At 40.5% G+C, this 23,372-nt stretch overlaps 1 protein-coding gene across 10 annotated transcripts in view; it reads right to left on the bottom strand.

The window, feature by feature from the left end:
• Positions 1-23,372, bottom strand: part of PTPRM (protein tyrosine phosphatase receptor type M) — a 743,228-nt gene that overhangs the window by 84,706 nt on the left and 635,150 nt on the right. The gene's annotated exons all lie outside the window — the stretch shown is intronic.

Below are 23,372 nucleotides of genomic sequence, written 5' to 3'. Positions count from 1 at the left end.
TCTTTACGTTAATAAAACACACCACTTGGCATAAGAAACACAAACAAGCTTTGTTATGCACATCTCATGCATTTTGGGTTCTAAAAAATGTGCCTGTGTGTACTCTTTGTGCAAAAAAGTAAGATAACACAAATGCATTAAGCATTTTATACTGAAATATTTGCTTTGCATTTCATGTTTTTAGCATCCACATTAATACGACTGATGAGGAATCCCACTGTCAGAATGGATGCTAACAACCACTGTTCCCTCTAACCTTTTTCATCCGTGTGTGTAATTTTTCCATCCAGGTGTGCAATACATTTTTAAGTGCACCAAGGTATATATAAATGTGCACCAACAATGGAAAGAAAAAACCTAGCTGTGGGCACTAACACTAATCACAAGCCATGTTTAATATTTTTATGTGAATATGCAGCACCAGAGCATGTGTTTAAGTGCCTTACTGATGTAGGGCATAAAACAGTAAAGTTACCAAGTCAGACAGAAAGAAACAAGTGCAATGTTTATTCTGCAAAGACACAGCGAGTTATTAGTCACTTAAACAACTAGGAAGTGCTTATAAAATGGACAACCATTCCATTTGTCTCCTTTTCCTTCATAGTTCAGGCATGCCATCCATGAAATAGGAGGAAGAATCCAAAGAAGCTCTTAATTTCTGCCTGGAGTCGATGGGAAACAAGGACTTTCAGCCCTCAAAAAGCATTGTGATTATATAACCTAGGCTATGTCTACACTAGAGGGTTTTATCAACAAAACTCGCAGAGCATCCACACGCAAAATGCATTTTTGTCAACAGTCTGTGGTAAACAGGGAGCGTATTGGACACCGTGGGTACAGACAAACCCAGAGAAAGAGCAATAAGCCATACTGGATTGTAAGAGATCACAGTAAAAGAGAGACCAAGATAAAAACAAATAATTCACAAGTGTTACACCAAGATCTTTCCTTACTTGTGAGAAATATAAGCTTTATTTCAGCGTTTCTCCCATGCCTTCTGTCTTTTAAACATGTTGCCCTTCTCAGACAGAACTATGCAAAAGTCTACTGAATTGCACTGGTATCATGGCAGCTGTCCATCTCAATAAAGGGGACTGCAGATGAAGATGGCACATTTCTCAGTGAGAATGCTTTTTGAAAAAAATGTTTCTTTCAAATCCTAGACAGTTTGGATTTCAGAGTTCCCTTGCCCCTGGGGGCTCCCAGGCAGAAGTAACACTTTAAAAACTACCTTTTCTTAGACTGAAAATTTCAGTATGAAAATATTATATTTGTTTCTGCAAGAGAAAAAAACATGATTTTTTTTAAAAAAATGATATAGCTATACGCTGTAGCTTAAGACAGATACAGAGTGTCAATCTTCTAGGATGACACTGCTTGCTGTAAGTCAAGATGCAACGGTCAACACTAAAAATTAAACATTTGCCAAGAGTTAATGCATTCTGATGCTCACATTAGGAAATAAATGCAATATTTCAGATACAATTGTATGATAACTGTTGTAAATGTTGACTTTTATTGATGCCTTTTTAATTATGTCATTAGAAAGTCCTAGTGCTAGAAAATGCTGGAACTGCTCTAAAAATATGGTTGCTGGAGTTGGAAGACAGAAATGTGAGTATGTGATTTTAAGAACAGATTACCAGACTGGGAGTCTAGAGAGCTGGGTATTATTCAAAGCTCTGTCATGCACTCTGTAACCTTGGACAACTCACTCTCGTTCTCAGTTTTGCTATCTCTAAAGTAAGGATAGTAAAATTAATCTACCTTGTAATTGCTTTGAGATCTTCCAGTCAAGAACATTATTTAACAAGTAGCATTATTACTACTATGCCAAATCTGAAAGGCTTTTTAAAAAAGTAGCTAGGGTTACTAGGTGACAACAATATAAGTACCCACCACTTCATTTACAAAATGAAAGTACTGAAAAGCAAGGAAATGAAAAGTTAAGGCCATCATAAATCTTAGCTGCATGCATAATAGACACACATTACTCACAATAAGTACAAAGACATGCACATTTCATTACAGTACAACTTTAACTCTGATCCACTGGTTTCCTTTTAAATTTAAGCTTTTCATCTTTTTATATCCAATATTTTTAAAATGGGAAATAGTTAATTTTATCAGAAAAAATTTTTGGTTAAGTACTTCACACAGCTGTTTTTGATAATAAGGTTTATATATAATTTAGCAGAGAAGTGCACAGTGTTATATAAGATACAATCATGCATATATATGTAATAGCAATACGGCTGAGCATTATGCCACTCATAATGTACTGGACAATCTGTTTGGGTTTCCAGAATTATTAGTTACTGTGCTACCTCTCTCAGTCTCACCATTTGAGAGTTTTGATGTTGCTCAACTATGTATCAACAACTCCTAATGTATCTGCCCAGACAACAAACTCTTCAAACTCTGGCAGTCTAAATTTTATCGAGAACAGTGGTGTTCCACTGGACCCTTGAAAGTCTACAAGACTATGTCTAAGATTGCCAAAGGAGTCTGAACCTCAATTTCAAAATTTTTAGGGGTCTACAAACATAACATTGAAAACCACTGGCTTAGCAGATAACAATCAGAAAAACACAACTGCTGAGCTCCTCAGAAATGTCTTTAGCAGTTTTCTGCCTCCCACAAAGAACACTCCCAGTCTTTTCTTTTCTGTTAGTATAAATACTGGATAATGCACGTCTAGTTTTCAAGTAACAGGACTCTTTCAAACAACATTTTACCATGACTGTCCTTAAACTGTCTGTTGAAAGAGCCAGTGTAAAATCTGTGTAATCAACGTAATGTATCCATTAACATTTACAAAGCACTTTCCACCACGTTACTGTAACTGAGATGTGCACGTGAATTAAAAAATAATAAAAGCCCAGAGAATAACAAATAGAACACACTGAACCCTTCTTAAAATTACCTTAGGTTTCTTTGAAATTTTCTCAAAAAATTCTCCCACCTACTAGAGACATTATTATACAATTTTGAAGATGTTAGCATTTTAACTTTGGCATACGAGGGTAGCTGAAAATTAGTCTTCAACAGACCCATGATTATAATCTTAATTACAAACACATTCTGCATAATGATTGCATGATTGTTCCTACATGGCCTGATTCAAAAGAAATGATGTACATTATAGACACAGACTCATCTGAGCTAGAAAATAAACTTGTTGAGGCTAAATGTATTTCAGTTAGCCTGCAGACACTTTCATGAGGAAGACAATAAAACTTCCCTGATTCTTTTAAAACATTAATCCTCATTGAAATCATTTGCAGGGACTTTTTTTAAAATAAGAGCTGAACTACATTCTCTCTCTTGACTAGCTGCACCTTAGTTCTCAGTTTGAGTACTTTTTTTTTTTTTATTTAAAACACACAGGCTACGTCTACACGTGAAGCCTACATCGAAATAGCTTATTTCGATGTAGCAACATCGAAATAGGCTATTTCAATGAGTAACGTCTACACGTCCTCCAGGGCTGGCAACGTCAATGTTCATCTTCGACGTTGCGCAGCACCACATCGAAATAGGCGCTGCGAGGGAACGTCTACACGCCAAAGTAGCACACATCGAAATAAGGGTGCCAGGCACAGCTGTAGACAGGATCACAGGGCGGACTCAACAGCAAGCCGCTCCCTTAAAGGGCCCCTCCCAGACACAGTTGCACTAAACACCACAAGATCCACAGAGCCGACAACTGGTTGCAGACCCTGTGCCTGCAGCATGGATCCCCAGCTGCCGCAGCAGCAGCCAGAAGCTCTGGGCTAAGGGCTGCTGCCCACGGTGACCATAGAGCCCCGCAGGGGCTCGAGAGAGAGCGTCTCTCAACCCCATAGCTGATGGCCGCCATGGCGGACCCCACTATTTCGAAGTTGCGGGACGTGCAATGACTACACGGTCCCTACTTCGACGTTGAATGTCGAAGTAGGGCGCCATCCCCATCTCCTGATGAGGATAGCGACTTCGACGTCTCGCCGCCTAACGTCGAAGTTAACTTCGAAATAGCGCCCGACGTGTGTAGCCGTGACGGGCGCTATTTCGAAGTTAGTGCCGCTACTTTGAAGTAGCGTGCACGTGTAGACACGGCTACAATAAGACAAAACATGGTTCTTCCCGCATCAAGATGGTGTTTTTTCAAGAGCTAACTGCCCTCAATTCATCTTTTTTATTTTAAAAAATTTTAAGCCATATGTATTTTGGAGCTCTCCTGACTGCTCATCAGCCTGGTTGAGGCATTCCTGCAAAATGGAGTTGAGATTTTGAGAATGCTCAATGTTTTCACCATCCATCACCATGAACAATGTGTTCAAGTCTCAAGCAGGTGGCCATATAGCACCTGTCTGCACCCATAGTGAATCTGGGCCTGACTTCTGTAATTCTCGTATTACTGCACAAAACAAAACTTCTGAGCGATTATATTTTCTTTTGATCAGTCTTAATGACAGTAGAGGCAAGCCTCCTGAAACAGTCCTTGTGATGCTACAAATGCCTAGTTGCACTAATACAGTCACCATAAGTACCAAGTTCTAATAAATCTTATACACAGCAGATCATGGACGGTATCAATGGAAAAGATATGAACTGTGTATGATTATCTTGTTTATAGATAGGTATCACGCTTTTGTGTCTGAAGTTTAGAATATTTGCTGTGTATTTGTATTTTATACATATGTTCAGTTCTTGGGTGATACCCACAAGATAGATTTATCTCAGGGCTAGACAGCAATATGTTGATGGGCCATTAAGGACACTCTGCCCTCTCCATGGGCCACTGAAAGACCTACATCCTGCCCAGTAGTCTTTTGCATGCCTCATGCAGCAAGGATCCAATGGCCACCCCTGTGATTTAGCAAAGTATGTAGGGACATGATGTGACCCTGGACTACATGGGGTCAGTAAATTACAATGCACTTGGCAGAAGATATAAAGATACCTGAGACATCTACTTTTTTGCTTCTTCTCTGCTTTAATTCTCTGAATTATGGGTTTATGATTAAAAGGAATACATTAAACTATAGACCGAGAACATTCCAATCTTTTGGAAGTTACCACAGAGACCTTTTGCAAGCCAGCAGTCAATTCTATCACTGCTACAAGTGTAATACAAGGATTCTGCAATCATTTGTATGTAAATAATTTATTAACTATTTTGTTAATAAAGCTGCAGTTAATTTACCAATGGTTGGCTGAAAGCAAGATATCTGGATAAGATCTGATATATATGTTCATCGGAGGTAAATGCTGATCCTTTTGATTAGAAGAACTTCACATGTGGTGAACTGAGTTTTAAGTAACCACTCACTACGTTAGACTATCAAAACTAAAAAGCAGTAAAGTAGCACTTTAAAGACTAACAGAATTATTTATTAGGTGATGAGCTTTCGTGGGACAGACCCACTTCTTCCGAGTATAACCATACCAGAACAGACTCAATATTTAAGGCACAGAGAACCAAAAATAGAAAGATGATGTCTGTCTGGATCTGGGTGAGTTGTTTTGTGTAGTTGATGGATCTCCATTCCAAATGGCTGAATGTGGTGCCTTGCATGTTGAATAGTAACAGAGAGAAAGCCCTGCTAGTCTATATACCATCAAAACAAAAACGCAGTAAAGTAGCACTTTAATGTTTGACTTCTGGTTAATCCGTCTGGCACTGCAGAAGCCTTTTGTTACTGACTTGGTAAATCTAATTATCGTATAGGCACCAGATTTTGGGGATTATCTGTCCTGAGTCTTGCAGTTTGTCCTAGCTGTGATACTCAGTCTGATTCATCCCAGGCAAGCAGCCACAGTCTATAGAAATGAATACAGAATTATATATTTTCGACATTTCTAAACTAACATATCTACATCTAGTGCCCCATGCTGGATCCTATTGCTTTTCTATCTGACACCTCTTATAGGATTCAACAGCAGAAATATAATTTTCATTAATTGTTATTGTTTGGTTTAAAACTTCTGAAGATGCGGAAATCACTCTCTATTAAATTCTGTAGATTTTTAGAGTAATTTCCATGTAATCCTGTTTAAGATTTACAGTGCCCTATTAACTTCATCCAGTTTTAAATTCTTTACGATGTTTTTGAAATGAGGTTCAATGTGAATTAATATGAAGGAGGAAGTACAATTAAAATTCTAATTAAGTATCAAACTCCCTGGCATACTAGTTCGCAGTAACTTAACATAATTCATCTTCCAGATTTATTGCTAATGCAATGAACATAGTATGCTGAAGGTATTTTATGATCCTTCTTTTATAGGAAGAACCCTCTGGGCACCATATGCACATTTATACTGCAACTAATGTACAGGATATCTTTTCAATTTGTGTACATAAAATTTAGTTAGTCTCAAACTGTACTTATTTTCTCTGATGATATTAGATTCATGCTTTGGTGGGGATTTGAGTGGATATTTTTTCTGTCCTGTATTTGGGATTTTCATAAATAACTCCTGGTTTTATTCAATCTAATATGTAATTAAAAGTGTTGTCTCTGACTATCATGTCTAATACATTCTGGAGAAAGCCAGTGAACCTAGACGCCACTCATGGCAATAAAATGTCTATAAAACAAAACAAATGAAATGACATGAGCTCCACAGAATACCAACCATTTCTGCATTTTGAGAAGAAACATCCTCTATGGGCACAAACCCAGAAAGAAACTGAATTTCACATATATACTATCAGTTCTTAATAAAGAATTCAGTAATTCTATAATCTCTTCCCCATATCATTTTCCACAGGATATCATTACACATCTCAACTGCTGAACCCAAAAGTTATGTAACTACAAAATGGCACATTTTTTTAAAAAAACAACGAGAGTTCCAAGTTCCCACCTATCATTTCACACAAGGGTGCAGGAGTCAAGGTGACAAACTTTTGTATCTCAAACCATATGTTAAAGATTGTAGGGGTACTTTAAACCTAAACTTTTCAACCTGTTTCAAATGGGTAATATATAAATTGACTAAAATAATTATACTGAACAAGAGAGAAAAATGCTTAGCCAACTCTCCCTCTTGCAGCTCTAAGGAAGCCAAGAATTGTAGAGACCTCTCTAAGCCTACATCTACACTACAAGATAAATTAAATTTTATTAAATTCGACTTTGTAATGCTGGTTTTATACATTTGAATTTGAGTATCCTCATTTCCCCACAAAGTCGAGTTTGTGCTGCCACACTGAATTGTCAGATATCGACTGTTGCAGCAGTGCATTGTGGGAACCTATCCCACAGTTCCCTCAGCATTCTAGGCTTTTTTTCTGGTGCAGTATGGGAAAAAATGCCCCACAAGTGGTTTTGGGCATGTGATATCATCTTCCCACATTGCATTGCCCTCATGGAATGCAAACGGCCATTTTTCCAGAGGGAAAAGTAGGGAATCACAATGTGTATGTTCTCTGGGATCACCCAGGTGACTATGCCATGTCAACTGGTCCCTCAGCTACTTTTCCCCCTTTGAAACCACAGTATGGCATGACCTGTCTTAAGGAAGGTATTTGGTAAGGAATTTGCCAAAATAAATAAAGATTGGAAAGAAAGCATCAACAAAGATCGCCAAATTAACTGAAATCTCTTGCTTTTATATCGGAATTATCAAAGATTTTACAAAGAGCAGATGAAACATCTCTGAAAATATTATAGGAATAAATTACAGCTTGTGATATCCTTCAGCTGTCATTTATTAAAGCTTTTGAAAAGCAAGGGGTGCTCATTTAAACACATCTTGGTTTCCTGAGCATTACTGGTTGAAAGAAACAAAAAGCAGTCAAGTAGCACTTTAAAGACTAGCAAAATAGTTTATTAGGTGAGCTTTCGTGGGACAGACCCACTTCTTCAGACCATATCCAGACCAGAACAGACTCAATATTTAAGGCACAGAGAACCAAAAACAGTAAGCAAGGAGGACAAATCAGAAAAAGATAATCAAGCTGAGCAAATCAGAGAGTGGAGGGGTGGGGGGGAAGGTCAAGAATTAGATTGAGCCAAGTATGCAGACAAGCCCCTATAGTGACTCAAAGTTCCCATCACGATTTAAACCATGTGTTAATGTGCCGAATTTGAATATAAATGTCAGCTCGTCCACTTCTCTTTCTAAAACGGAGCGATAATTTCTCTTCAGTAACACACATACCTTGAGGTCATTGATAGAATGCCCCATTTCATTAAAATGTTGACTAACTGGTTTGTGGATCTGGAGTGTTTTGATGTCTGTTTTGTGCCCGTTGACCCTTTGTCTAAGGGAGTTAGAAGTCTGTCCAATATACAAAGCATCTGGGCATTGTTGGCACATGACGGCACATATGATGTTAGTAGAGGAGCATGAGAGAGTGCCCGTGATTCTGTGAGTAACCTGGTTAGGTCCAGTGATGGTATTTCCAGAGAAGATATGTGGACAAAGCTGGCAGTGGGCTTTGTTGCAGGGAAAGGTTCCAGGACTAGTGTTCCTGGGGCATAGGCTGTGGCTGTTAGTAAGGATCCTCATGAGGTTGGGAAGTTGTCTGTAGGAGAGAACAGGCATGTCACCCAGGGCCTTCTGGAGTGTAGCATCCTCATTAAGAATAGGTTGTAGGTCTTTAATAATTCGTTGCAGTGGTCTGAGTTGGCGGCTGTAGGTGATGACCAGTGGTGTTCCGTTCTTGGCTTTTTTGGGCTGATCTTGGAGTAGCTGGTCTCTGGGTATGCGTCTGGCCCTGTCGGTTTGTTTTTTCACTTCTCCTGGTGGGTAATTCAGGTTTATGAATATTTGGTAAAGTTCTTGTAGTTTTTGGTCTCTGTCAGTAGGATCAGAGCAAATGCGATTGTACCTAAGAGCTTGACTGTAAACAATGGATCTAGTCATGTGTGCAGGATGGAAACTAGAAGGGCATAGATAAGTATAGCGATCAGTAGGTTTTCGGTACAGTGTGGTACTGATCAGGCCATCCTTGATTAGTACTGTAGTGAAAGAAAGCTATGAAAGAAAGCTATGGACTAACCGTTAATCCAATTCAAAAATCATATGCTGTAGTTTCACTGGTTGAACTGCAAATAATAAAGGAAACAATTCAGTGCACTGAAAACAAAAAGCGCTTTCTTGAAAGGGAGCCAACTTTCTGAAGCCTGATTTGGTATGATGGTTCACTCTGTAGGGTAGGGGTTGCAGCTGAGGGACCAGCTGACATGGTGCCTTCAGAGGCTCTGCCAGGCCCCCGGTGCATGCTGCCCACTGAAAACACAGCAAAGACCAAGCTCCTTGACTCATGTTCATTCTGAGTGGCCATCCAGGCTCCCTGGCTTGTGTTGCCCCAGAAAGGCTCCTGTTAGCATGCAGGCACCAGACTTTCCCCTGGCAACAACCAGACCGACTCCATGGTGCCTGTGGGGCTGTGGGGGAGATGCCTGTATACATATGTGAAGTGCAGAAAAGAAGTTTCTTGGCTTCTCATACAAGCATGACCACCGCAGCCTAGCTACCACATAGTGTGGTGGGGTGTAGGCTGGCACCAATGCTGAAAAAAGTCTTAGCCTCTCCTGCTATATCCTCTGCAGGGAAGACCTCATCACCCAGTGCTGGGGCTAATTTTTTTATGCCTAGATGCGATGGTCGCGCTCTTCATAAGGAAATGAATTCAAAATGGGCCTTGGTGCCCACTTCAATTTTCCAGGCTTCCTGGTGCCATATTCAAATTTGTGGGCTTCTTGTTACCTATTTCATGTGCCCTTGGACAGCAGCGGAAATGGAAGTGGCCAGAGCAAACAGCCATGGGCCATTGAAGAATATGTATGGGACACCTCTGAAGGCCATTACAGTTGATTTAAATAAATGCTTTTTCCACACTAACAGTAAACCAGCTTTTAAATTTGAACTTGTTGCTATGCCAGCTTGCATGGTTGGTGTAATGATATCGACTGTAGCTCCCTAAAATTGACCAAATTGTGTTAACACTGACATTGTAAAAGTGAGCTAACTGCCTTAAAATTGACCTTATCACACAGTGTAGACATAGCCTAAGGCTCACAGAGTTGGGAGCAGAGGTTTCGTCTTGGGCTGTCTACAAACCACAAGCTAAAACTGATTTTCTTAACATCGATTTATTAATCCTGGGCTTATCAATTCAATTTTGAGCATCCTCACATTCCCACATGCTCCCCACAAAATTGGCTTTTTGATGCCCCACACAGGTAGCTTAAATTGACTGCTGCAGCAGTGTATTGTGGGAACCTATCCCACAGTTCCCTGAGACCTGTAGCATTTTGGCTACTTTCACTGGAGCAACATGGGAAAAAAATGCCCCGCAAGTAGATGTGGGTATCTGAGGATCCCTTTCATTCACCTCTTTCTCTGCCATGTTAAACAAATGTCCCTTTTTCCAAGACGGGGTCTGGCTTGCCTTTATAAGAGATGTGCTTTTTATAATTGAGGGGAGGGGAGGGGTAGTGAAGTGCTTAGGAATTGTTAGAAAAAAATTTTGGGTTTCCCAACTTACAGATTTTTGAAAATGAGATGCAAAAGCATTGGATCTTTGCAGGCTTGGATCTGGATTTAGACCTCCTGGAAAAGAAGATCCTCAGAACAAGAATTTGTTTAAGTAGACACGGGTGCCACACTGAAACTGCAATGAGTCATTGAAACAGTTAGGACTCAGAGCGGCTAAAAGACTCCCGGTTACAGCCAGCTCCCAAAGCTGTGACTGCCCAGGGTGACCACCACCTGCTGTTATTAACAGTGTGCCTAGGTTTGGACCTGCATCCGGATGTAGATCTCCTGGCAAAGAAGACCCTCTGAACAAGAATTTGTTTAAGGAGACACAGGTGCTACACTGAAATTGCAATGAATCATTGAACTAGTTGCAGCTCAGGGCAGCTAAAAGACCTCAGACTACAGCCAGGTTTGGACCTACCAAAGACGACCCTCAGAAAAAGAATATTCCTCCTGCAATCCTTACTCCGAGAACTGTGGTAATTGTACAGCTACTACATTGCCTTCACTGAACAGTTATGGCTAGGGGTGGCTAAAAGACCCCCGGCTGCAGCCATGACCCGAAAATCATGACTGACAAGGGAGACTTCCTCTGGGCAGCCGAAAGACTCCCTACTACAGCCAGCCCTGAAAATTGTGACTGCTAATGGAGACTTCCCAAAGGCAGCTGAAAGACCCCTGACTATAGCCAGCCCCTTGGCCTTTGGATAAAGCCCATCCAACAATTTCCTCTGAGAGGACAGCCACACTAGTGACAAAGTATTTTCTTTTGTTGTCCAAAAATCATGACTGACCAGGGAGGCCTCCCCTGGACAGCTACAGGACTCTCACTGCGTGCAAGCTGCCTGGCACCTTGCGCAGCACGTCCTTTTATTGGTTCAGGGTCAAGCCACATGATGCGGCTGGGTATGGGAAAGTTCCTGACTGCATGGAGCCTCTGGGGGGAGGGAATGTGGGGGTTAGGAGAAAATGTAAGTGGCTGAAAAGAAGTTTCTTGTCCAAGCATGACCCCACCCACAGACTAGCTGCCATGTGATGCTGGTGAGGGAAAGTTCTAGAATGCGTGGTGCCTCTCAGGGAGGGAAAGGTGGGCGCAGGACAACATGTAAAGAGCTAAAAACAAGTTTCTCCTCCTATCAGACAAGGCAGCTAGCAGGGGAATACACAGAGCCACAGATCCCACAGCTGTGCTACCAGCAAACAAAAAGAAAAAAGATTTTTCAGCCTCTCATGAACATACAGCCATGGGCTTCCAGCTTCCGAATTGAAATGGTCTTCCTGTTGCCTAATTCCTCTGTACTTGAGAGCAGTAGAGATGCAAGAGGCCAGAGCAGAGAACTGTGGGGCATTGTGGTACACATATGGGACACCTCTGGAGGCTAATGAATTTGATTTAAAGACATGGCACTTCCTCCCTTCCCCTCATTTGGAATTTTAAATTCAAACTGAATGCTACACCAATCAGGTTACTACAATATTATGATGTTATGGTGATTTTAGTGTACCATAAATCAAGCTAATGGAATTTACAGTGAAGACAGGCACTTGGAGAATATGAGGCAGTGTTCCACATGCACCCACCTTGTCTTCAGTCTGAATGTGGACACGTGATGGTGTGTTACATGCTGCACCTGAGTTCTGTCCCACCCATTGCTGCTGCCATGAAGGAGTAAGATGGTGGTGCTGGTGTCATGTGATTTTCTCCCGTGTAGCTAAAGTATCTGCCAGGAGACTGCAAGAAATTTTTTCCCAGATGGCAAAATTGACAAAGTGCTTAATGGACTCTTTCACCTTCCTACTGGCATGCAGGAGATCTGGTTTTGGGGTCTAAGTTATGACGGTTTCAACTTTAGCAGGTGATTGGTGAGCTAGAAAGGATCTAGTTAAGGTTCCTGTAGCTAGTGAGGTGCTTGGGCATTTCTTCTTGGCAGGGTGATGGGATTTGCCTCTGTGTCTTGTATGGAGAGAAGCAATTAGCAATTCTGTCTTTCTTTCTTTCAAGTTCCCTGGCAGATTTGAGGGTGTAGTGGTGGTGGGTATGGCTCATAGCCCTGCCATCAGCAGTAGGGGCCACCTGGCTACCACTGATCATTGAGAACAAAACTGGAATACTCCTTTTAGGTGTCTTTGGATGATTACCCCAGTTAGGTAAAAATTTCAATGAAAAGCCTTTGATTTAACCATGTTATGTCGTATCTCCTTGTTCCTAGGTTCACATAGTCAGTACCGCTGATGGGGTTGTTTGAGCTATTGCCTGCATGTTTTTTGACCTCCAGAGTTTCATTAATAAAACTTGGCATGTTACATTTTCAAAACACAGTACAAATGTTAACTAATGTTAGGGAATCCACTGGAGGGCAGGCCCACTCACACTGAACTGTGGAATCTCTGCTCAGTTTAGTTTCCTGTCCATGGCTTCCCCTGACATTCAGCCCACTGCCTTAAATAGGCCCATCAAGGAAAATAACAGAAAATCACCTGTCATCATCTATAGCCCTCAGCTCATATCACTCCCGTGCATCGACAAACTACAACCCATCCTGGAACATGATCTCTCACTCTCAGAAGCCTTGGGTGAAAAGCCAGTCCTCTCTTACAGCCAGCCAACCTCAAGAAAATACTTACTACCAGCCACACCACAGAAACGCTAATCTAGGGACCTATCCCTGCAACAAACCCTGTTGACAGCTCTGTCCACACATGTATACAAGATTACAGGGGGAGACATCTGAATTGGAATTCATTTGCAAATTTGACATTTTTAAATGGGGCCTTAACAAAAGATCTCAATTATCTTATGCATTACAAGGGCAACTTCCCCACCTTTGATATTTGCAGGAATGGCATCCGTCCCACTTAACTGTTTTTCTTCTACTGGTCCTATTAGTGACAGGTAACACCGTCCCTCCCTCCACATTATATAAACCCTGGATTCTACTCTGTATAAACAGTCTACTCTGTCTAACTCTATTTCTCCAAATCTCAGGGGAGAGGTCTTATCCACAAAATATCATTACGTAATAAATACATTAGTCAGTTACTAAGGTACTATGGGACTTTTTGTTATTTATGCCTTATAGAGGGTTCAATAGGAAAGTTAGTTCAGCTCGTACATACTCATTGCCCCAATCCATGGATATGGTATAAATTCACTTCAAGATGTGCACTATTCCTAACCTGAAAAACCAAAGCAGTTCTCAAGAACCCCCAAACTTGGAGATAACGTCTATACCACAGCAATCTGCTGACAGAAGTTACTGTTGGAAGATATCTTCCAACAAAACTTCTGTTGACAGATTAAGGCCACACATGAAAGTGGATCACTCTGTCAATCTGCTCTGTATACAGAAAGCGGCTGGACTGCTGTCTTGACAGAAATGTCAACTGGAAGCACAGCAGACAAGGCTGCCTGGTGACCCGGAAGCCACGTCTGTTGACAGAAGGGCCCCCTGGAGCATCCGCACAGCTTTTTTGTTGACAGATTCTGTTGAGAAAGGTGTTCTGCCTCAGGGGGGAGCAGCAGAAGGCTGTTGGCAAAAGTGCTGAGTTCTGTCAACAGGATGTCAACAGAACCCATTTTCAGTGTGGACACTCCCCGAGTTTTGTTGACAAAACCATCTAGTATAGATGTAGCTGGAGTGTTAGTCATCTTCAGGGAAAAGGGAAAGCAAACCTCTCACCCTGTCCAGTGAAACTCTGCAATGTGTGGAGCAGGCTACCCTGCCCCTGGATACCCCAGGATCAGTTTCTCATTCTCCAATCAGGAAGGTGAATATCACCTTCCAAGACTGATGCCAAAGCCTTGCTCTAAACCAGGTAGTAGAATGTATTTAAAAAATTAGCTGTGATTTTTCTGTTTCCCTTCATCTTCCAAATGCATCATCTTGAAATGCCACCTCATCCATCTCAGTCAGAAGAGGAAACATCCAAAGTAATTCTCAATGGGAGCTTGATGTGCTGCTGCCAATGTGTCAGGTGGGTTTACAACACTTCCCTTCTGAGTTCTGCAGAAGTGATTTTACTATTTCTAGTGTTGCTTTGCTTCAGATAGGTTTTTTAAAGTAGCCACAGCAGCAGACTCCTAAGAACTTCAGACAATTGCTGGCAGATGTTGCTGTATGCTGCTGATTCTAACACCACAGTGGTTATATGTATTAATTAAGGCTGGGCTGAGGTTCATTATTTCCTGAGTATTAGTTAAGGCTGGGTCACACTTTGTGGGGGAAGGTGAATGGATATATTTTCACCTTAAGATATAAAAGCATCTCAGCACTGGTGTTTTGTCCATCCTTTTCTCCCCCTCCCCCATCAGCTCCCTTTCTCTTTCTGGGTTCAGTCACCATTTATGTTCAGGGGGTTAGAGTGTGTATTTGTGTGTGTGCATATGTATTCTGTTAGACTCTGAAAACCTTTTGTGTTTCTTACATTTCTATACTTTCTACCAGAAGTGCCCTTTAGATTTCCCTTGTGACAAGCAAAGCATTTCTTGCAAAACAATTCTTGGAAATCAGACATCTGTCAGTTTTCAGATTTCTGTGTCAAATTCAGAAATCTTAACTCATTTGTGGATTCAGAAAACATATCTTAAAAATGTTAAGATTCCTCTTTCGGGTGACTAATTTGGGTATTTCTAAGCATTTTAGCTTCAACCCCAAGACAAATTCTGGTAGAAGGTTTTGACACTAGCCTATCTAGCCTGTGGACCCCAGCCCAGCCTCCCCCACTATGATGTTTAAATTACTTTACATATAATGAAAGCTTGCCTGAGGGAACAGTTTCAAAGAGCTAATGAAATGTCAATTAAAGCTGAACATGAAGCTACAATGTGCTGTGGAAAAAGGACACAGGATTTTTCTTCTCCTACAGTGAAAGGGAAGAGGTGGGAAATAAGTTGAAAATATAGCCAAAATTTTGAAAAATCAGAATAAAACTTTTTAAAACTAACAAGAACAGGGACATTACAAAAGGGTTTGTATAATTCAATCTGTGAGCTTTTAATAATACTTTTTGTAATTATGTTGGGCTGCTGTTCTATGATATAATTGATAAAGTATGAGTACAATATTACTCTATTTATGTGCTGTACAGGTTTGATGACCCTTCTACTGAAACCAGTTGGACACTCCCATTCACTTCAAAGCCAATTACACAGGGTCAGAGATGATGGCAGGTGCACAAAGGTTTTTGAACTGTGTTTTTAATTTGAGTGATAATATTTGCTTGAAAGGTTCTTTGTGTGTGTGTGGTGTACCTCTACCATCTGACTCTCGGAGAACCCCCTCCGTGAGGTAAAAAATTCTAATCGGATGAATAATATTGATTCAAAATTGTGACTTATAATCGTATGTTATAAATTTGTGAGACACCTGCATTATGACACGTTTCTAGATAAACCAAAGGAAAGGCCTAATATTGTTTACTTTGATTTTATCAGCAGAGTGAAATAACTCTAAATGCAGTGAGCTCAGAATTTAAAAGGAAAATGGCTAAAAGATGAAACTGGAACTTGCTGACTTTTTCAAATTAATAGCTGACTCCAGCAGAAGAAACTTGATAATATCCTAAAATCCTCTGGGCAGGCATGCTGTTTCTGATTTAGAAACAAAGTTTGAAAACATCTTGAAAGTAATAAAACTCCCAGGTAGATGGGGGCTACTACTCAGAAAACATTTGTGGAGGGGGAAAAAAAAAAGCCAGAAGCAATAGGAGACAAAAGCAAACAAACGGTGAGCTTTGGAAAGCAAATATGAGAGACTCCTTCCTACCTTTGGCAAAACTGGAACATACATTCAACTGACCTGAACTTTCAGAACTAATAAAAGTACTATCCAAACTCTGTTAGTTCAATGAACCACAAGGGCTCCTGTACATGGGCCAATTTATTTAAGATGGAAACGATAAACAAAGAAAAAACAGACTTGTATACTGTGGTTTTAATTCTGCTAAGGGGAGACGTGACATCCTAGCAAACTACAAGACCAAAGCTTGGAACTCACAAATGCACCACAGAGTTTAATGCACACTCTCTTATTTTCTCCAAGAAAAATCATTTAATATTATAAAGAAAGTAAAACATTTTAGCAGGCCAGGACACACCTCTTCCACACTTGCAGTGACCTTTCAAACAAGCAAGCAAACAAAACTATTTCCATGTTAAGCTGTTTTGTTCTCCACATGGCCACCTGCAGAAATGTCTGTCTCAAAATCACCAGTGTTTGCCATCACACTCTTTTGCTCATGTGCTTCTGAGGATATGCTTGTCTCTTCCTTCTGGAGAGAATGCTCATCCTCTCCTGCTCTTTCTGAGCTTCCCCTTGTTCTAAGGGAACAGAGATCTCTGTACACCAGCCTCCTTCCCAACAGACTTTGCCAACATCTGGGCTACTGTCCTATCTGCCTTGGTAACGATGATTTGCAGTCTGCCTGCTCTTCTGGTCTGAGGAGAAAAATGAAGCCTGTGACACCAACTGCATCTCTCAACAGTGAGAAGAATGCCCCAGCCAATCCTGCATTTGGACCTCCCATCTCAGACCCTGAACAGAGTCAGCACTCTGAGTGTCCCTCCTACTGCCATCTTGAGACCTCTTCCTCTCTGTCAGAAACCGTGTCCTTTGTCCAACATGTGTAAAATCAAGGAAAATTCTGGTCCTAGAGGTTTCCTCATCAGACTTATAGATAAACCCCATCAAAGTTACAATTCAGAAAAATATTTAGAAGTATATAATAATAATAACAACAACAGTATATGGTCTTAATATAACCATTTCACAAAGTGTAACTATAATGTTCCTGTACAGCCCAGGGGTCTGCAACCCGTGCTCTGGATCCACATGCATCTCTTTAAGGATTTCTCTGTGGCTCCCGATGCTATAATTACGAAGCGCTTTTTTTTTTTTTTTTTTAAAAAAACCCTCCTGCTTACTTTTGATAAGCAGTGAACATCTAAAAGCCCCCAAATGAACAATTAATATCTAAATAGCAAACGACATGTGATCCTGAAACATTGCATAACTCCCCCTCCTGTCCATTAGTGAGAGACCATTGAGAGAGAGAGAAGGTTTGAGAGTAAAAGCCAGGAAGATAGTGGTACAAACACACACACACACAGTGTGTGGAAATAGAATACGTGAAAAGTTTGTGAATGTCTTGCAGTAAACATGCATCGCATTACAAATCACTGTGTGCATGCTGTTCTTAAAATAGGTGTTACCAAAAGTAAGGTTTGACATTATTTATTAAGGATAGTCTCATATTCATATGCATTATGGCTTTTGAACTATTGAGTTTTTTTACCAAATTGAAAAAAAAAATTTATCTTCGCACTATTTTGTCTGCTGAGCCCTGGTACAGCCTCAAGGCTTCTTGCTGCTGATAGAGAGTAAAAGGTGTCTAGTGAACGAAACACTGAATGGACTTATTTTGAAATCTCCCTTGCTCATATGAAACCTTCTAATTCAAAGCGAGTGAAAAGTAGGAGCGACTTACCAAATATTCTTAAAAATGCATCTGTTCTGTTACGGAACAATACAGATAGGGGAACCATGGTCTCAATGGTCTCTCACTGCATAAGTTTGCAACAGCAGGGGAGGACGGACAAGCTTTGTGTTGTTGCATAGAAAACCATTTGACTAACCCAGTAGTAGTATTAATAAACTCGAAGATGTAGCATCCAGTCCTTATAGGGCAGTAAGAAAAACTGTCCTACTACCCGGCCTTTCAAAGGAGAAAATCCATGGGGAAACCCAGTAGGATGCTGGAGATGTCCCTTAAACACTTGCATATTATTAACTCCTACAGTTATTTGCACGTCACCAAAATCTCCAAATACCAGACTTTTGTGAAAAGTGGACACCTTGTCCTAGAATTCTGCCACGACTACTTTAATTTTAAAGATACTCCTTCAGGTAAACTCCACAGTAAGCAGTAGCTCATTTATGCAGGTTAGCATCCAAACAGGATGATTTAACCATGCCCTTTGCAACTTAAAAAAAAATAGTGGGATGAACTATTGAATGAGGCTATGACAGCTTTTATAGTGGACTCTGGAGCTCTAAACTTCCGTTACTGCTTCCTGTATGGTAAAAGGATACTTTATGAAGCCTATCAGAGTTCTGAATCGTCTTTGGTGCATTTCTTACTTCCTTTTAGGTGGTTGAGAAAAAACAATGGTATTTCAAAATAGGAGGGATCTTTACAACCCTGCAAATCTGCGGATAGTTGTTTTATATCTGCAGACATCCACATCTGATTTTGCAGAATGGTTGCAGATACAAATCTTGCGCGACTCTAGTGATCTTGTATTTTATATGCTGTATTACTGTTTCTTTGGTTGAAACTAGCGCTATTTGGGTTATGAATTTTCAAAAGTATTAGTAGGATATAATCTGAGTCAGAAGTAGTGTATGTTGTTTTACAACAGTGAAGGGGAAAAACATTTGGGTTTAATATTCCAGTCACACAAGCTGTCACTTCCTCAAAAACATTTTTACATCACCGTTCTGACATCAGATTGTTGGCATTACTAGGTTGTCACCACATCAATAGCAGAACAAACTGCATGACTGAGAGCTTGCAACAGAAAGTACTAGCAATGCCATTATGACATGTCCAAACAGCTGGAATTGCTCTAAAGTCTGATAAAAGAACCCTAGAGGTCTTACAAACACATTTACTACCCAACATAAGAAGGGTTGTAATCATCACAGTGTGAATGCTTATTCTTTGTCTCTTTGCACTATGAACCCAGAAGTTCAAAGCTACAGCTTCTTTGATGGCTAAATAGGGGAGATCACGGAGAATTATAATACTAGTTGGCATTATCAGAGACTATTCAGCACGTTCTCCTGATAGGAGTACAGTGGGATAGGGATACGGTTGACTGACAGCAAAGCTAACACTCACCAGCGGTGGTGTAGCAGTTCAAGTGCCTCAGAAGAAAAAGGCACAAATTTGCTGCTGCTTTCCGGTTTGGTAGCATTTTACATCTATTTTGCATTAGAGCCAGCAACTGTGTAAGGGTGTAGGATAGTGGTGAGTCAGACCCAAGGTTCACAGAAAATGTAACAGGAAGAAAGGCTAATGGAACAGAGTATCTCCATAGATTTAAAGAAAAACATTCCTCTTGTCAGGATATGTACTAAGCAAACTGGGACATGAGAGCAAGTTTTGCTAACAAGCGGGCACAAAGCTGAGTGGCTGACAATGAAAAGCTCCAAATCAATTAACGAACCCAGATTTGTGGGGTTTTTTTGTCTTTTTACACAAACCAGTTGCATAAAATAGAGAGCTAAAAGGCTGTTGTGAATGATGCATGGCTTCAAGAATGAAAAGGGAATAACAAAGGTTCTGCAGCTATAGCACACCTGTGAGAGTATGATGAGGATCTTCTTTGATGTCAAAGAGCTCTGCAAACATGTTACCTTTGTTAGAATTTTTTTTGGACTTTACTCTTCCTGAATATCTGAACAATTTTTCAAGTAATAAAGACTGAGACTAAACAACTTTTGTCTTGTGCAAACTGTCTCTTCAGTTTCTATTTGCATAACATTAGCAAAATACAGCAATTTATCAGCATTCCAGGGACATTTCAAGATTTATAATTTTGGCACTTCACATTTGTATTCTGTGCTTCCTTTCATTAGAATTGTACACTTAAGATAGATTAATTCAAGGGGACCAGGATTATAAATGCCTTTATTCTCTGTATCCTGCCATCAAACTAAACTTTTTTTTAAGTCTCTGCATAAATATTTCTTCAACAAGGCAATACAGTACAAAGATTCCAGACCTATGTGTCTCTTCAAACCAACTGCACATTGCTTAACGTAATCTAATAATGTACATATATATGAGATTTCTTTTAACAAAACTGCATAGATATTAGTGTATTAAGAAACCTAAACACTACTGGCCAAATTATGGCAGGAGAAATATCCAGAACTATGGACCAAAAAGAAACTGTGCACGCATATAGTAGCTAACTCTGCTATACACAAACGAATCATTACACCACAATTCTGACTATAAAAACACAAGCTGAAATATACATTTACAGGTGCTGTAGGAGTGGAAGTTCAGCACAGAAAAGGGGATGTTGTTCTGTAGGAGGCATGCAAATCTACATAACAGAATATAGAGAAAACTTCTGGAGTGCTCTGCACATGGCACATAATTATAGTTATACCTGAAACTGAACAACAAAATTAGTATTGCTATGCTTTTTCGGTTTTGGGTGGCTGTTACATAAAATGTTGAGCCTTCCTTCTAGGTAGTTATATTGTACTCATCATTATTGGTATACAGATTTTCTACTTTTACTGATTTATAAATGAGTAAATATTTGGACAAATGCTAGCCTTGGCATAAACTGATGCAGCTTTGCTGGTGTACAACACCCTCACCTGTACCTGCTTGCAAAGGATTGCCAGAACTCTATGAGGACTAGTTTACTATACATTTGGCTCACCCAGGGAGGAAGAAAGGGTGGGGGAAGGAGGAAGAATTGCTGGGTCCTGGGGCAAGATGGGAGGGAGCAGCACTATGCTCCCAGAAGGTACAAGGCATCAAGTAGAAGTGGTGGAGAACGGGTCAGCCAGACTCCTGCACCACCCAATGCCCACCCCCTTGGCAGACCTTAGAACTGTGGAGCTCTGGCAGTGTTTTAAAGGGCGTGGGCTAGGAGCTCTGGCAGTGTTTTAAAGGGCGTGGGGCTCCAGACGCTGGAATTACTGGGCCTTGGGGAAGTTGCCTCCTTAGCGGCCCCTGCTGCCCCCTCATCAATGGACCTATATACAGTTTAGGAATGTGCCATAAAAGTTGTGGCCTCTTTACTGGTAGATTTCTTGATATTGCCCAGAATTATTTTTTAGCACTTTTAGCCTGGAAGTGTGGAGAGCTACCCTGTCATCTCATTTTACCCTTCCTGCATTGCTAGTCTTCATAAGCACTCCAAGGTATGCACATTCCAGTCAGCCACTCTGAAAGAGCTTTGTGGGATGTGTAAGCTGATTATTACATAGCAAAGCATCAGATCAGAAGAAGTAATAACTATATTTTTATCTACTTTTTCTCCTCATGAATAGTTCCACCAATGTTTCCATTATAATCCCTCACTTTTACAGTCTTGGTGCTACTCCTGGATTTGAAGATCAGACAATAGGTGGATGAGATTCCACACCTGGATGGACTGCAGAGGACAGAACATCTTGAAAGGGTCTGGGGTCGTATCTTGTAGGAAGCAGTAATGATGGGAGCATTTATGCTTTTGGGAAGTGGGTTGGGGGAGTGCAAATATTCAGTAGAGTGTGGCTGAGTTCTGTAGCTGGAAGAGAAGTTTAGAGGTCAGGGTGCAGCTAAAAGAAACAGATACTGCAGATAAGTAAGCAGTGTCCAATTGATTTATAGACAATGCAGGTCCAGTCACTCATTCTCTTGTAGAATACATATGCCAATTCTCTGATCTGTGTTGTAGCATACCTGAACTACATAGATAACATACCGTCATTTATATCAACCGAAAAACAGTTTTCTTCCCAACTGTGCTCACCCTGTATCTCAATAATGCAAAACAAACAACAACAACAAAATCAATTTGCAACAAGAATGAAGTAGGATAGAAAGTATGGTACAAAACCTCCCCCAACAAATACAAAGATTCTGTCAAAAGTAAACCAAAAATATGTCAAGCCTGCCTTAAATAATAAACCTTACAGAAAATCTAAATTCAAAGATAACTTCTTTTTAGAGTACTACTTTATCTGACAGAACCCATATAAATGTTACATTGTCAGCAAAGTAGACACACCAGATATACACACAGCTGATCTATGGAGCTGATCTGCAGCTATCATTCTCGGACGAGATCTACATTTATTAAAAAACAACTCATAAATAATTCTTTAACTTTAGGGTGGTTCAACTGTGTTTGTGTGTGTTCTGCTTCTGTCAGTACTGCTGACTGTCACCATTATGATGTAAAATGTAACCTGGCGATTTTGTAAAAAGAAGAGAGCATGAAAAACTCATCTGTAAAATTGCAGTTTGCATAGAGTGACTAGCAAAGCAGTAAAATATCAGACTTACTTAAACTGAAATTCCTGTGCCCGCCCAACAATCAAGTAAACACTCTCCTGATATTTGCAAGTTCGTCTTGTCGTATGTCTCATCTCAAAATGATATGACTGCCACCCTTCATCTTCTCCAAAAGGTAAATAGTCTCACAGTGGTAGCCGTGTTAGTCAGTATCTTCGTAAAACAAAGCAAGCAGTCCTGTAGCACTTTAAAGACTAACCATATTATTTATTAGATAATGAGCTTTCATGGGTAAGATCCACTTCTTCAGATTACAGAGCCAAACTGAGAAGTCAGTGAAATAGAGAGCAGGGAGCGGGGGAGGGAGAAAGAGGAAAAAAAAAAAAAAAGGAAAAAAACAGAAAAAGAAAAGACAACAGGGATGGAGGAGGGAGTCACTTATCAGTAAGAGGACTGCTGGGAAAAGTAAATTAAGTGGGATGGGTGCTATCCCTGCAAACATCAAAGGTGAGGAACTGTCCTTATAATGACAAGTATCAGAGAGGTAGCCGTGTTAGTCTGTAGCTTCAAAAACAACAAGAAGTCTTGTGGCACTTATAGACTAACAGATATTTTGGAGCATAAGCTTTTGTGGGCAAAGACCCACTTCATCAGATGCATGAGTTGGGGACCGTTTCAGAGGGGTATTTAAAGAGTGGGGTCCCAGTAAGAGGGAGGGCCAAAGCTGACAAGGTCTATTCAGCAAGGTGGAAATGGCCCAGTATCAACAGTACTTATCAAAAAGAGGAAAAAACAAGTCAGATCAGACAGAGGGACGTCTTTGTCAGAGTCTGATGGGGCGACATTAGCACCCAGAGCAG

This window comes from Carettochelys insculpta, chromosome 2, assembly GCF_033958435.1.
Source record: "Carettochelys insculpta isolate YL-2023 chromosome 2, ASM3395843v1, whole genome shotgun sequence".
Lineage (NCBI taxonomy): Eukaryota > Metazoa > Chordata > Testudines > Carettochelyidae > Carettochelys > Carettochelys insculpta.
The sequence above is the reverse complement of the archived record's forward strand: the minus strand, read 5'-3'. Positions and strand labels throughout refer to the sequence as shown.